Source organism: Manis javanica, chromosome X (assembly GCF_040802235.1).
Source record: "Manis javanica isolate MJ-LG chromosome X, MJ_LKY, whole genome shotgun sequence".
NCBI classification, from domain to species: Eukaryota; Metazoa; Chordata; class Mammalia; order Pholidota; family Manidae; genus Manis; species Manis javanica.
This window is the reverse complement of record NC_133174.1, coordinates 8,670,247-8,686,543: the sequence shown is the minus strand read 5'-3', so window position 1 is coordinate 8,686,543 and position 16,297 is coordinate 8,670,247.

Sequence of the window (16,297 nt, the reverse complement as noted above, 5' to 3'; positions counted from 1 at the left end):
AGCTACATGGTCCTAACCTTATTGACCTACACACCTCTTCCTCAAAACCACCCCAGCACTCAAAGGTCTACTTTGGATAGGCTCCCCCACAGCCTAACCCCACCCTAAGGCCACTTTGTGTGATCCATCTCTTATTCTTGGGGTCCTCAGAGAACTTCCTTGAATTTGCAAGATCCTACTTTACCCCGGATAGAACTCTCCCTCCTCACGGAAGCCTTCCATAATACCAATCTAAGGGATTTTTCTCTATCATCGCATTCTGATCATTTTCTTGGTTGCGTGTGTCACAACTCATAATCGTGTTTTTATGTTTATTTCCTTGATTGTTATATGCCCCTCGCAAGTAGATTGTGAGCTTGGTGAAAGAGAAACCTGTTTTGTTCATCACTCCGCATCCAACACCTAGCAGTTATTAGAGGTACGCGAGTAAGTGAAAAAATGAATCCGCTGTCCGAAAATTAATCCCTTTGTGCCTTATTGAACTCAAATTATTCAGCAGCCAATGTGTCTTCCTGAATATTCTATAAATCCCTCCACATTACTATGCATAGGCAGTCATTCAAAAAATGATTAAGAAAACACCTATATTCAAATGATAGCAGTATCCATTGATAACACACCCACTGGGTACCAAGCAGGAAAGGAGAAGACTAAAATCATTATCTCTGTGGTTCTCAAACTGGCATCTTAGGACCCCATCCCCACCACTGCCTGACATATTTTTAAAGGTCTGCAAAGCCTAATAAGAGTTTTTTACTTTTGCCCTTTCATTTAAATAATAATCTAATGTTTTAATATGCCACATTCTAGGTCATCAGAGTGTCCTCCTTAAGCCAAAAACCGCCCCTTACTTTCAGATTTGTCTCTTACTCTGTTTTTTCCCAATCACTTTGGCCTCCAGATGATTTCGCAGAGTAATGGCAGTTGGCTCACAATGAGTTCATCTGGCTTCCTGGGTTGGCATTTCTTGATGCTCAGAGAACAGCAATCAGCCAGCATTTCCTTTTGAATCATCCTGATTTCTCCTAGGTATGAAGGCAAAACTTGACTTTGCAGTAAAAGTTTGTGCTTGAGACATGTTCATAGAATAAGATTCTTTCTAAGGTATTTGTTTTTCAGAAACTGAGACTTCATTTAACATAGTAAAAACTTCATCATGTAATGGAATAAAATATTAGGCTAATGGTCAAAGGTTCATACGAACATAGGAAAAAAGCCCAGCGTTTTTTTTTTAATAGAAACTGAAAGCTAACTTTAAACTTTATACAAATGCAAAAGACCAAAAAAGGAAAAACTAGAGGACTTACATTCCTGCCTTCAAGACTTCCCATACAGGTACAGGGATCAACACCGTGTGGACTGGCACATGATCCACAAATATACCAATGAAACACCATGGAGTGAAGAAAGACCCACATACCTATGGTCAAATAACTTTTGGCAAAGATTCTACAGAAACCAAGTGTGAAAAGGAAAGTATCTTTAACAGATGACCCTGGAGCAAGAAGATACCTGTATAAAATAGATGAACTTTGACCCATACCTCACACCATTCACAAGGTTATCTCAACATGGATTGCAGACCTGGATATGAAAACTCAATGATAAAGCTACTACTACCAGAAAAATTAAGCAAAGATTTCTTAGAATGCAAAATCCCCACCCTTAAAGAAAAAATTTTGAAAAATATTATGTATAAATAATACACCCACTGGGTTTAAACTTTTTTATCAAAAGACACCATTAAGAAAATGAAAATTCAAGCCACAGACTTGGAGAAAAAATTATCTCCAACTTGTTTCTAGAATGTTTAAAGAACTGCTACAAATCAGTTACAAAAAAGACAATTGAATAAAAAATGAGCAAAAGATTTGAACAGAAGATACATGAACAGCTAATGCAAGCATGAAAAAGATGCTCAGCATTATTAGTCGCCACACAGATGCAAATGAAAACCACAGAGAGATACCACTACATACTAGACTGGCTGAACTCTTCCATTCAAATATATAATTCAAATCTAAAAATTAAAAACTAGCAATATCAAACAAATGTTGGCAAGGATTCAGGGCAAAGGGAACTCTCATACATTGCCAGTAGGAATGTAAAATGAGATGTCTATATGGCAGTTTCTTAATAAAGTTAAATATAAAACCACCTCATGATCCAGCAATTCTATTCCCAGGGACTGAACAAAGAGAAACACAAACATAATGTCCTCAAAAACACTCTACCAAGAATGTTCATCACAGCTTTATTCATAATAGCCCCAAACAACAAACACATGAGGTGCCCATCAATTGGAGCATGAAAGACACCTCGTGGCATGTCTAGAGTATGAAATACTAGCATAAAAAAGAATGAACTAATACCTGCAACAACATGGCTGAATCTCAGAATCTTTATGTTGCATGAAGTAAACCAGACACCAAAGAGTCTGTACCCTGTGATTCCATGTATATGAAGTTCTAGAACACACAGAACTAATCTATGGTGATAGAAATCAAAGCATAGGTTGCCTGGAAGGAAAGAGAATTAACAGGGAAGGGGTACAATGGAACTTTCCGAAGTGATGGAAGATTTTCTATATCATGATTGAGATGATTGAGGTATTGGTTATATAAGTGTACATACTGTCAAAATTCATTGAATTGTATGCCAAAGATTAGAGCATTTTACTGTATGTAATTATACTTCACACACACGCACTAATGGGTAGGAGGAACAGCTGGTGTAGCATTTTTTATGACATTGTTCCACGCGTTTTTATTTTCCTTCAACTGTGGTAGCCCTGTGAGATGCTATTTTTAGAGCGTAGATCATGGAGGTAGGAGCTACATCTGTTTAACTTGCTGAACATAATACCAATCCCACTGGCAATTGCTAGCGAGACTGTTTGATGGGGGGAAGAGGGCAGATGACAGCTAATGGTTAACTAACAAAAACTTGCTTTTAGTGCAGAAAAAGAAATTAGCAGAAAGGTAGGTGGTCAATATCTTAGAGCATTTCAATTAAAGGTATATCACTTATGAAGTAACCTATACTATCCGAGTGCGAACATCAGTTAAATAGATTCTAGTTGTTCAAGTAGTTTGTGTTCCATTTCTTTTCTACTTCTGTTGTGTTCTAATGGTACCTTCTGTTATATGTGTAAAACACGTGTCTTTACCACAAGTGTCTTATGTTCTCTATGGGAACAGGGGAAGGGAGTGTGGCAGGTCATACACTAATGATATTTTGCTGTTGCTTGAAAAGTAAGAAAACATGAAAGCCTGTGACCCCTTTCCTAAAAACAAGCCTAATTAAATGAAAATGAGCAGTTAGAACTCCTAGTTCATGGCCACCGAAGCTTAAAAAATACCAAATGTCTTGTCCAAGCTGGCTGAGATTGTTGAAAAAGAGGAGGTAAAATTGTCCATAGGATTAGTACAATCCATGGTAGGAATCCCTTCTTGAGAGAAAGAAGAACAAGATTAAAGCCTATTCAGTAAGCCCCAAAGGTAACAGAAAACAGTTAAGTGATGCACACCCATGGCTCAAGGGTATCGTTGCATCATTTATAACAGACAAAAGCATCAGAGCAAGATGCGTGCATCCCCAGGCCCCTAGCTGTCAATAGTGAAGAGAGGTGAAGGGGTCTCAAAGCCCACCTGTGTTTGTGAAATCTCCCCCTAAATACCAGAGAGAATCTACTATAAAGGGCTACATCAGAACCATAGGAAATGTGACTTACCTGGATGACCAGGGAAACAAAAGCTGTAGTTCTCTCATATTTCCACTAATAAGCTGCTGTAACTCAGGCAGGTGAAAACAGTTCCTAAAAGGATGTGTCCAGAGATGGCAGGGAAGCAGCACAAGAAATGGTGTGTCAATCCATTACACTACAAGAGAAAGTGGAGTCATCCATTCAAGGAGTATCTGATTAATGTACGTTACTGTTATTATTTCCAAGATTCCAAATTCATCTTAAAAGATCCTTTCAGCTATTATAGGCATTTCAGTATAATGAAAACTTATAGTTTTAATGAACAAGTGGTAACATGTGCCTTTACAATGGGAGATCAGTAAAATGCAGAGAAAAACAGCACTTTGCAAATTATTTTCAGATCTACCCTTAGAAGGTTTGCCCACAGACAGAGAGACTACAGTGAATCTCAATTCAAATATCCGATATAAAATGTTATTGCTAAGGCAGTATGTAACAGGATCAATAAATATTCCTTTATAGTTTGAGTAGTAATCACATGCCAGAGTACATACTTTTTTAAATGAATCAACAGAAAGAATAAAAATAATAAGCATAAAGGTGTCCATGCAGCAAGAACCATAATAGCAGAAAACTAAAACTAGCATATGCCTAACATCAGGGGAATAGATAAGAAAATCATGATGCTTTGTGAAAAAAACATAACATTCAGCCATTGAAAACTATAATACTAAAAATATATATAATACTGAGGATCTCAAAATACCATGAGAAATGCATAATTAAGTAAAACAAGATTCTTAACTATACATATCTATGGTGCCAATACAGAAGGCATATACACACACATACACGAAGATGGCACAGGGAGATATTCAAAACTTGACAAAATCTCCTTTTTAATGTCATGCCATTTTATATTACTTTTATAATAAGCATTTGTAAATCTTCATGGAAGCATAATAATAACATGTTCCATTCATTTAAAATGTTGACTACAGCACATGCAGTGCTAAGTCCTTTACACTCATCTAGCATCCCAATCCAATCAAACCCCTCAAGATACCCAATAATAATAATTCAGGGCATATCTGCTACATCTCTCACTATGCTGGTATATGAACACATGCATGTGAGAGACAGGGTCTATTTTTTTCTACTAACTTGTACTATGCTCTGTATTTTACCCTGAAGATTGTCCCCCCCCACCAACCCTTACTTAGAAATGTATCACTGCATTCCTCTACTATAGGTACATCCAGGCAGCATTTTCTTCTAGTGTTAGATTACTAGCAAAAATGGATTACAGCTATATATATCATTCACACTAAGAACTGGCATGATTAATTCACCCATTTTTCTGCTGAGGAACATTCAAGTTGTTTCCAGTTTTACCACTAACAGAGAAAAAGCTGCCTGGATTTTACCTATAGTTATGCCATCTGTTATGCTGTTTCATTCTGTAGAATAGATTCCCATAACTGGGATTGCTGGGCCAAAGGCATATCCATTTTTTCATTTTGACAAATATTAAAAGATAGCTTTCCATAAAGGTTCTACATTCACCTTTCCACAGCAATCACAAATGTCTGTTTTCCCAGATTGTCACCAGTACTGTATGTTACCAACCTTCAATTTTTTGCAATCAGCCGAGTGACAATTGAACTTCAACTCTGCATTCCCCTGAATGCTAATGAGGTTAAGCCTCCTTTCATTAGCTTATCAATCGTTTGCATTTTAGTTTCTAGAAATATAAACATTATTTTGTATTATATTGTTTTCCCAGTCAATTTGTGGGAGTTCTTTGAAAATTGGAGATATTAAGATTTTGCCTGGCATGTGGACTGTCCATATTTGACTCTGACCTTTTGGTTTTTATATTAAACATTTTTCCTTTCAGGAATACTTTTTAATTAATATGTCTATCAATCATTTTCTTGATTGCCTCTAAGTTTCTTATCTTGATTTCTGAACTCTGATCACCACAAGGTTATAGAAACATTTTCCTACTTTTTCTTCAAATGTTCGTGAAGATTTCATTTTACATTGAGATTTATTAATCCAGTTAGTGTATATTTTTGTAAGTGGTATAAGGTAGGAGTTTATATCAATTTACTTCCAAATGGATAGCAAAATAATGTGAACATTTAATAATCTTTCTTTTCCTACTGAATTGTAATGCCAGCCTTTCCAATATTAACTTCTACATTCTTGGATATGTGTTCAGAGTCTTTACAGTGTCCATTATTCTGCTTACTATTTCCCGTGCCCCTCACCACCCGCACCTGCCCCCCAACAATTCCCTCTCTCCCTGTCTTCCTCTCTCCTAAATTCTTGTGGTTGATTCTATAAACCAAATGCAGGCATGACTATGACACAACTCTATTGGAAAAACAGTACCCATACAGCCAGGCCCTCACAGGGCTAAAATTAAAGCAGGATAGATCAATGCCAGACAAAACCACCATTTCTGTTAGTGATATAAAGCCAAGCGTGAAGTCCTCGCTCGGCTGAGCCCTCATCCCTCTCAAAGTGCCATGCGATGATTTTATCAAGCGCTTTCCAGGCCAACATGGATACTGTGGGTCTGCCATCCAGGCCACTGAGCATTTCTTGGGCTATGTGGCCACCAAGCAGTGCTCCCTGACTTTAAAGTCACACTGCTCAGCCTAGTGTTTCCATGTCTGCAGAAAAACTAGTGTCTCCCCTTCAGGAAAAGAGTTATAATTCATAGTTCAGCCCTGACAACCACATGAGCTAATTAACCAACCTTGGAAACAAAATAGAGCCATTTTTATTTTGCTTTAAACTTGTTTAATAAATATGATATGCATAGCTGCTGAGGCAGTAGCCACCGCTAGGAAATTATTATGAACATAAATTAGAGCAGTTTGTCTAGCCCACAGGTAAACAAGTTTTCAGATTGATTTATTTTCAAAACAAATCCAAGTTGTCAAGGCAAAAAATTACATGCAAAAATGCTGAAGCACTGATACAGAGCCAGAAAGGTAAAGTTCTAGGAAATTAAGGGAATGGACTACAAAGTTGGATTCAACCCAAGGTTGATGGAAATTATAGTGTAGGAGAAAGAAGAGGAAACGCTAAGTCAGAAAGCACTGAAGTCCACCAGACTCCAGTTCTGTGTACCTTTCTGTGAGCAAGGCAAGCTCTTCAGGCTGGGCCTCCTTCCCAATTTGCAGGGCCCAGTGCAAAATGAAAATGCAGGACCCCTTGTTCCTCAATCATTACAAATCTCAAAAAGGTTCAAACAGAGCATCAGACGAAACACAGGGCCCTTCTAAGCACAAGACCCCAAGATCCTGTGCAACTGTACAGGTTGTAAGCATCTCACATTTCAATTTTTTAGTCAGTGCAATGGGAAACATAACAAAATTACATTCACTTTGCTTTCTTCCTGGAGTCACTGGGGCTGATAGATTGAGATCTCTATAAAAATGGATTGCAGATTTGAAAGCTCTTTATCTGGACCAAAGGCCATGGAAAGTCTAGAAGCACAAGTAAGAGGGTCTCCCGGACACCTCATGCCACTTACAGGAATTTAATCGGCAATAGCCAAATGCTTCACCTATAATTAGTAAATTATAAATCACAAAACTGAGATGGAGCTCGTTCTTAAAAGTTTTCACTCAATTAAAAGAAACCAGCTCCTTAAATGCAGTGTGGTTTCCCGGATTGGATCCTGGAACAGAAAAAGGGAGATCAGCGGAAAAACTGGTAGAAACACACAAAGGTTCTGGAGTTAATAGGAACATAACACTGTTGATTTCTCCGCATTGACAAAGGTACCATGGTCACGTATGATGTTAACATTAGAGGAAGCTGGGTGAAGGGTGGTTAGGAACTCTCTGTACTATCTCTGCAACTTTTCTGTAAATCAAAAATTATTCCAAAATTAACAATTTATTTTAAAAATGAAATTAGTCCAGTTTGACTGGGAGGAAATGATGATTTTTAGTTGGAAGCAAAATAACAAGATTAGCTCCTGTATTCAAATACAGAAACCTGTCCTAAATTATCTAGACAGTCGTTTTAAATTACATCAGCCTAACTACATACATAGACACATACACGGATAGAAATAAAAAGGGGGAGGGGAGCAAGTGGACTGGATCATTGGCAGTGACTTGAAATTCTGCTGCATGTACACAGTATTTTATGTATTTCTGATTTACTCATAGATTCAACCTTGATTCCAGAATCTTCTTCCTTTGGCAAGTATCACTGCATATGCTTTTTTTTTTTTTTTTTGCTTACCTATGTTTTATTTTATTTTATTTTATTTTTTATTTTTTTTATTTTGGTATCCTTAATCAACAATTACATGAAGGCCATTATGTTTACTAGGCTCCCCCCTTCACCACATCACTCCATATTCTTATTAATATTTTTTCTGATTACAAGATGAAGTCATGCTTGTTCTAGAAAATACATAAAAATACAGCCCCCCCAAAATTATTTATAACCTATCACTGACAAGTAGACACAGTCAACATTTTGACTCATTTTTCTCTCGTGTACATATGTGCCTGCAAACATAGAACATCTTAGGATAATAGAAGCCATTGTGTACAAACCAGCATTTCCAAACTCATGTTCCATGGAACACTGGGATCCATGGACAGAAAACTGGGAAACAGCCCACCATGCTCTCCCTCTCAGAGACTGGCTGTACCAAGCAACAGAGCGAAAGCCATGAGAAGTCCTATGTAGCTTCTTAAAACGCGGATTTCTCAGCGTATGAATTCTATTATTATCCAAAAGAACACTCCTTGGGAAACTTTGGTATAAATAGCTCCACTCCAGATTTTTTTCACTCAACATAATGTTATGAGTATTTTTTCATGTTACTAAAAGTTAATGACAAATATCATTTTAATGGCTACAGATATTACGCCATGTGAGCATTCCATTATTTATTACACCAGCAGTCAACAAAAACTTCAGGCAAGAGTCAGATAGCAAACTTTTGAGGCTTTGCGGGCCCCTAAAGCCTCTGTCCAATGTCTCAAGCCTGCTGCTAAAGCACCAACTTGGCCGTAGACACTATGTAAATGAATGGATATGGCTGTGTGCCAATAAAACTTCTGTATCATTTTCACATGTCGTGAACTATTCTTCTTCCTTAGAATTTTTTAACCACGTTTTCTAAAATACCATTCTTAGCTTTCAGGCTGCATAAAAACAGGTGGCACGCCCACAGGTCATAGGTTGCCCACCCACGTTTTTCTCCCCAAGATAAAAAATTAGTAGGTGTTTGGAGAAATAAATCTTTGTCTGAATTTCTGGTCGGTTCCTTTGGATAGATTCCTAATAAATTCCTAGACCCAAACTAGACCAGGGAATATGAATATCAGGTTCTGAATGCATGTTGCTAAGTTGTTTTACAGTAAAGATATACAATGCTCAACAGCATTGTCCCAAAGTGTCTGTCTCACTGTAAAGATGCCAGTTTTGACTATTATCATTTTTTAACTTTTGATAATTTGATAGATGAAAATTAGTATGAAAAATACTATGCAATTCTCTGATTACTAGTGAAGCTGGACAGTCTTTCATGTTCACTGACCATTTGCATTTCCTCATTTGTGACATTTCTGATGTGAGCTCTTTTTCAGTTCGGGACTGAAATATTGTTTGTTTTTTTTAACTCATGGCAGTTCTTTATATACAGTGCATGTTAATTCTTATTCTCGGCAAATATTTCCCTAATTTGTTGACCTCTTAATTTTATGTTTTTTATTTTGATGTTTTCAGTTGTAGAGACCATTTTAAATTTATAAGTTGATTGTAGATTGAATATAGATACAGATTATAAATTGCCATAGATTTATAAATCTGCCATTATTTCCATTTCGGTTTCTCCCTGTGCTTTTATGCATAGAAAGTACACTAGCTACTGTTTCAGCTCTTGTTATTTTAGCATACATTTGAACACCAGTTCGTGTTGAAAGGTATGATAAAAGACCACTCCCCTTTATTACTCTGAGTTCTCGCTTCTCAGAAGAAATTACAGGGCATCTTTGGAATATCTATGTAAGGGGAAAAAAAGCCCAGCATGAGTGACTGATCTACACTGAAACTAGGCATAGATAATTCACATTTAGTTTACTAAGAGAAAGAACAGATGAACCCAAAAATTCATGTGAGGAAAAAAGTGTTGGGCACACACTACCTTGGGAGGAGCTGTCTCCCCATTTGCCTTAGTCCTATAGATAACACTCAGTCAGTTCCTGATTCTTCCGGTTAAATCTGCCACAGGAATGTGTCTAGAGCTCCATGGATCATCAATCCCATAGCAGCTTTGAGTTAGCCAAGGTCTCCAGCCAAGTGCATCAGGAGAATCCTAACAGAAAATGTGCTCTGTGGGCAGAGCCTCTCCCTCTTCCTTCCCTGGTCACCTTCCTTGGGTGGGTTGTAAACACAGAAATCCTCAAAAGTGTGTCAGCAGTAGGAAGAAACCCAGCAGCCAAACCTCAGATTGAATGTGTAGGCCTGGGTTGGCAAACTACCACCCACAGGCGAAATCCTATTTTTGTACATAAAGTTTGATTGGTGCAGAGCCATGCGATTTCTTTCTTTTCTTGTCTGTGCAATGGCAGAGTTGAAGAGTTGCAGCAAAGACCGTACGGCCTGCAAAGCTGAGAGTATTTACCATCTGGCTCTTTATAGAAAAGGTTTGCTGACTGTGTCATTGGACTGGTTGCGCACTCCCCCAAGCGCGGGTCCCTGCAAGCACGCCTTACTGATTATAAAGACAGACGCTTCCTTCTCTTTTACTTTCACTTCAGCAATTCCTGTCTGCTTTTAATTAGAATCGAATCCAGACCTCAGCCGTTCGCATGGAAGACCAGAGGCTAATGCAGTCACAACTTTTAATTTCCCTCCATGAGGCTGCAATCAGCTCCTAAATTCAATCTGATTGTCAAGGCCTGAAAAATGCTCAAGCTGGGACTAAAAAAATCATGGTTAAGCAGCTAAGGGCAAGTTGCCTCTTTCATGCTGCTAGTGCTGCTGTATAAGGGAAGCCTAGACTGATGAAAATAGCAATGTGGCAATGTCCAAGTTTCAGGATCTCTAAAACAGATGCGTTATTTTTAAGCACATTTCTTCTGTCAGTCTGAAACCTCTTCAGGTAAGAGCCAAGACATTTACAGGCCTTTGCTATCTACAAGGTAATTGCTGACTCTAGTTTCTGAGCCATAAATTGAGTGACAGTATGTACCAATAATCTTGTGTTCCCACAGCAGCAAGTAAGAACAGCAACAGACCAAATGATAATGATGTTATTGGTCTTACACTGCGTTTCAGACTTCAGGGTTTAAATCATGTAAATTGTTTTTCAAATCATTGCCTAGAAGCTCAGCCATAACATTTAGTGAACAAAATTATAGGAACACTTCATTTGGTCTGCTTTTCCAGAAAATGAGGTAGTCCATATAGGTGAAGTTTCCAAATAAATAGATTTGAAGGTCAGAATTCTTTTAGTCATAATCACTTTGGAAGGAATTTTTTCCAAAATATATTACTTCACTTTGTATTAAATGCAAAGCACTAGGTTTTTCAGTAGCCAAGGGCCATCACTTTGAGCATTTAAGTCTCTGCCAAGAACCATCTCTGCCCTCCAGGAATTTATAGTACAAGGGTCAGCAAACATTTTCTGAAAAGAGCTAGATAGTGTAAGAGTAAGTATTTTTAGCTTCGTGTGCCACATAAAGTCTGTTGCATGTTCTCTGTTAAGAAATAAAATTCTAGCTGGGTACATCAGGCTTTTGGCCTTAAAGGATGAGTAGCACCCTGTGTTTTCAAGAGCAAATATATAGCCAGAATATATTAAGAACTCTTACAACTCAACAATAAAAAGACAACCCAACTGAAAAAATGGGCAAAGGACTCAGACATTTCTCTAAAGCAGATATACAAGCAGCCAACAAGGACCTGAAAAGATGCTCCATATCATCAGTGGGAAATGCAGATCAAAACCACAATGAGATATCATTTCACATCCTCTAGAATGGCTATAATTTTAAAAAATGGAAAATAGCAAGCGTTGGAGAGAATGTAGAGAAATTAGAGCCCTTACACATTGCTAGGAATGTGAAATGGTTCAGCTGCTCTGGAAAACAGTGTAGTATTTCCTCAAAAAGTTAACACAGAATTCCCATACGATGAAGTAAGTCCACTCCTAGGTATATCCCCCAAGAATATAGTGAAACAAGCACTTGTATGTGCATGTTCATGGACACACGAGTCACAATAGCCAAAAGGTGGTGACAGCCGAGTTGTCCATCAACAGATGCATGGATAAACAAATGTGTAGTATATCCAGACAATGGAATATTACTCGGCCATTAAAAAGGCATGAAGTTCTGACACATGCTACAGTGGGGGTGAACCTCAAAAACATCATGGCAAGTGAAAGAAGCCAGATACAAAAGACCCTACTGTATGATTCCATTTATTTGAAACGTCCAGAATAGGCAAATCCCAGAAAGAAGATTGGTGGTTCCCAAGGGTGGCAATGAGAAGGGAATGGGGAGCAACTACTTAACAGGTACAGGCTCTCCTTCTGGGGTGATGGAAATATTTTGGAACTAGATACAACTGGTTGCACAACATTGTGGATATACTAAATGCCACTGGATTGTTCACTTTCAAATGGCTAATTTAATAGTATATGAATTTCGCCTCAATTTTTAAAAAATTAGAAAAAAGAACAAATATGCAGGGTGGCCCTAAGGTCAGGAATCAAAGATACTGTTTTGTGATATTGTGATATAATATCATAAAGCCATTTTATATGTATAACTTGCCTGTGTTCCCACCCTTTTTGACCACCTTGTATATGTATTGATTTTTTTACTGTTCAAGTGCTAGATGTTTGTTGTAAAATGTAAGGCATGTAGAAAAATGTCATGCTGATAGCTAAATACTAAATACTTAATACTAAAAGGTATTAAGTCCTGGCCATCTGCTAACACTGTGATGAAATGAAACAAGACGCACATGTATGAATGCTCTCAACAACCCTGTCAGCTAGACATTGTCTATGCCCAGTTTAAAAGATGAAAACACAGAGGCTGAAAGAGATTAGGCAATGGACCTAATGGTAAAAAAAACTAGTAAAAAGCAAAGCCAGAATTGGAACCCCACAGTCCAAACCCAACAGTCTGGCTTTGAAACACTGCCTTCCATTGCCTTGAAAGAAACCACAGCTGTCCCCTAATGCTGCACTCTAGAGGAATCACTATTAACTAAACATTTTTAGATCTTTTTTGTAAACAGGATAAGGATCCCTCCCACCACAGACAGTGTTCCAAAGCCCAATTTTCTTAAATGTAATATATCACGAGCATATTTTCATGTCTGTACACTTATTTGATCCTGTTAAAAAAAGAAACAACAAGCTCAAAATGGACACATTTGCCCCCACTATGGCAAACCAAGTTTCAACCTATCCCAGGAACATGGCCTTTCAACAATCTGAAATTTCCTGGTCTGCACTAGTGAGGCAATCTGATAAAAACCCTGCCATTCCCATTTCCCAAAAAGGAAGATGTCCTGGCCTGAAACAATCCTTTCTTTCCTTTTGCTAATAATTTCTTGCCCCATCCTCCTGTCTATAAAATGTCCCATGTTATACAACTCCTCAGAACCTCTCTCCATTTGCTAGAGGGGATGCTGCCGATTCATGAATTGCTTAATAAAGTTAATTAGATCTTCAAATTTACTCGGTTGAATTTTGTTTTTGAACAGCCCTATTAATGGCCACATCATATTCCATCGCACAAATAAACCCTCCTTTACTTATCCAGTTCCCTAGTTTGGGTACTTAGGCTGTCTCCATTTTTTCACTATTATAATGTGGTGATAAAACCCCTGTTAAAAAAATTCAACAACTAAATTTGAAACTCTAATTGGCTTTACTAAGCGATTCATGAATTGGGCAGCATCCCCTTTAGCAAGTAGAGAGATGCTCTCAGGAGTTGTACAAAATGGAAGGTTTTTATAGGCGGGAGGGTGGGGCAAGAAGTTACTAGCAAAAGAAAATCTTAGGGTTCGTTTCAGGCCAGGTCACCCTCCATTTAGGAGGAAGAGCAGGGGGTCCTATCATGCAGATTACCTCTCCAGAGATCAGAAAATTCCACACTGATTGGTTTAAAATTCCACTCCTGGGAGAGGCTGAAACTGCAATTAAGTTAGGCAATAAGCAGTGTTTGGTGGCTTGGCCTAGCAGAGCAGACCCCATGTGGGGCCCGTGTTTTTCTATTTACCCCCACCAGTATCTTTGTTCACTTAGTTGATTACATTGTCAAGATAAATTTCTAGAGGTGGAATTGCTTGAGCAAAAGATATGCCTATTAATCATTGTGATGAATGTAGCTGAATTGTGTGCCCCAGATCGTGTGAATCTAGATGTCCACCCCTAGCGTGTGGGGGCTCCTTTCCTCACACCTTCACAATCCTAGCCATTGTGAGTCTTTTTAGTTGTTATCACCCAATAAGGTGAAATTTATACCTTATTTTACTTTGCATTTCTTTCATTAACAAAGTTGAACACATCTATGTATGTATTGGCCATTTGAGCTGCTTTTAAGAGTTGATGCTTTATGTCCATCTTTTTCTATTGGGGTGTTTATTTTATTGATTTGTAAGGCTGTTATATTATAGCTAATAGCCCCTCCATATTTTTTTCTGTCATATGTTCAATATTTTCCATGGGTTAATATTTATCTTTTAAGTTAGGGTATTTTTGGCCACCTATAAGGTTGTTTATGTTTTTTTTTAATGCAGTCAAATCTCTCAATATTTTAATTTAATGTTTCTGACTGCAATGCCATGCTTTAAGGGGACTTGATGTCAAGATTATGAAATTATTTTCCTATTGTAATATATGATAAGAAATACATATTTGGTCTTCCTCTTATTTCTGGCACAGAGCTCCTAAAACGCATGGAATTTCCTAAGCAAAAAAGGTGTCTTCTGTTATGTTAGTGAGGTGACTTTGGGACTACACGTAAGGAGGGGTTGGTTTCCCAGAGAACAACATGTGATTAGAAGGTTGGCATCCGCCTGAGAAGGGCTAGAGATTGAGTTCAATGACCAAAGGCCAATGTTTGATCAGTCATGCCTATTTAATGAAGCCTCCATAAAATCCCGGCAGGATGGGTTTCCTTCCAGGTTGGCAACATGTGGCGATGCAGGGAGAGTGGCGCACCTGGGGAGGGCATGGAAGCTCTGCGCCCTTTCCCACACTTTGTCCTATGTATGTCTTCCGTCTGGCTGTTCCTGAGTTCTATCCGTTTATAGTAAACTGGTAATTTAGTAACTAAAATGTTTCTCTGAGTTCTGTGAGCCACTCTAGCAAAGTAATCAAACCCAAGCAGGAGACATGGGGGTCTCCAAACTGTAGCCAGTGGGTCAGAAGCACAGATGACAACATGGACTTGTGACTGGCATCAGAAGTGGGAGGGGGCCATCTTGCAGGGCTGAGCCCTCACCCTGTGGGGTCTTAGGCTATCACTGGGAAGACAGTGTCAGAACTGAGTTGAATTGTAGGCGCCCCCAGCTGGTGTTTGAGAATTGCTTGGTGGTGTGGGACAAGCTCCCAAACACACATCAGAAGTGAGTGTCAGAATCCTTTACCTGTTTTTCTAGGAAAGTTTTACTTTTCCTGGTGAAGTCTTAGCCCACCTGGAACTGATGTGTGTTTATGGTGAAAAGTAGGGCTCACACTTTAGAAATGAGGAGGACAGCAGGTAAGATTGTCTCTGGATTTTGTATTTTGTTTGTTTGGTTGGTTTGGTTTTTGAAATTTAGTTTTCTTTTTTGAGAAGAGAGTTTTTTGTTTTTCTTCTAATTTTTTCAATTATCTTTGTGCATATGTTACTCTGGAGAATAGTTTTCACTGCAGATGCCCAACACAATTGATTCAAGTGTAATGTTCAGAGCCTGATGCTATGGCCCCTTTCCTTTCCATGGACATCTCTTAAGATTCCAGATTGGTCCAACAGGGACCTGAACGAAAACACACAGCTATAGATGTGAATAAAATCAAGCTCAAGTCAAAGAAGAGGAAGGAAGGATGGCTGAGTGGTGACACCCTGATGACACGGGCACTGAGAGCAGTTCCCAACAATCCACGTCTATGCCCATTTGACCGAGTCTCATAAAACCGGGATTGAGGTCAAGGTGCCTTCATTACCTTCAGAGATGTTCTTAGGTTATTGTGCATGTAGTAGGGATAAAATGTCAGCTGACAAATTCATTTTTGTTCATGGTGATTCTTAATTCACAAGTTTCAATAAGAAGCAAAGACGCTATGGAGAGGTGGATGCTCAGAGACCACAGGGAACATCTAACCCCGCAGAGAGTCCAGCTGCCCCGGCCACTGGCTAGAATCCCTGAGCAAGACCAGGAAGGCCAGGGGGAAGGCAGTGGAGGTGCTGTCAGTCCTTGGACACGTCTGCTCCAGCTGGCAGACAGTCTGTGTGTCTCTCCTTTCCTCTCTACTTTAGTCCTTCAGCTTATGCCTCTTACCACAGACCTAGCCCCAGCTTACTTCACACACAT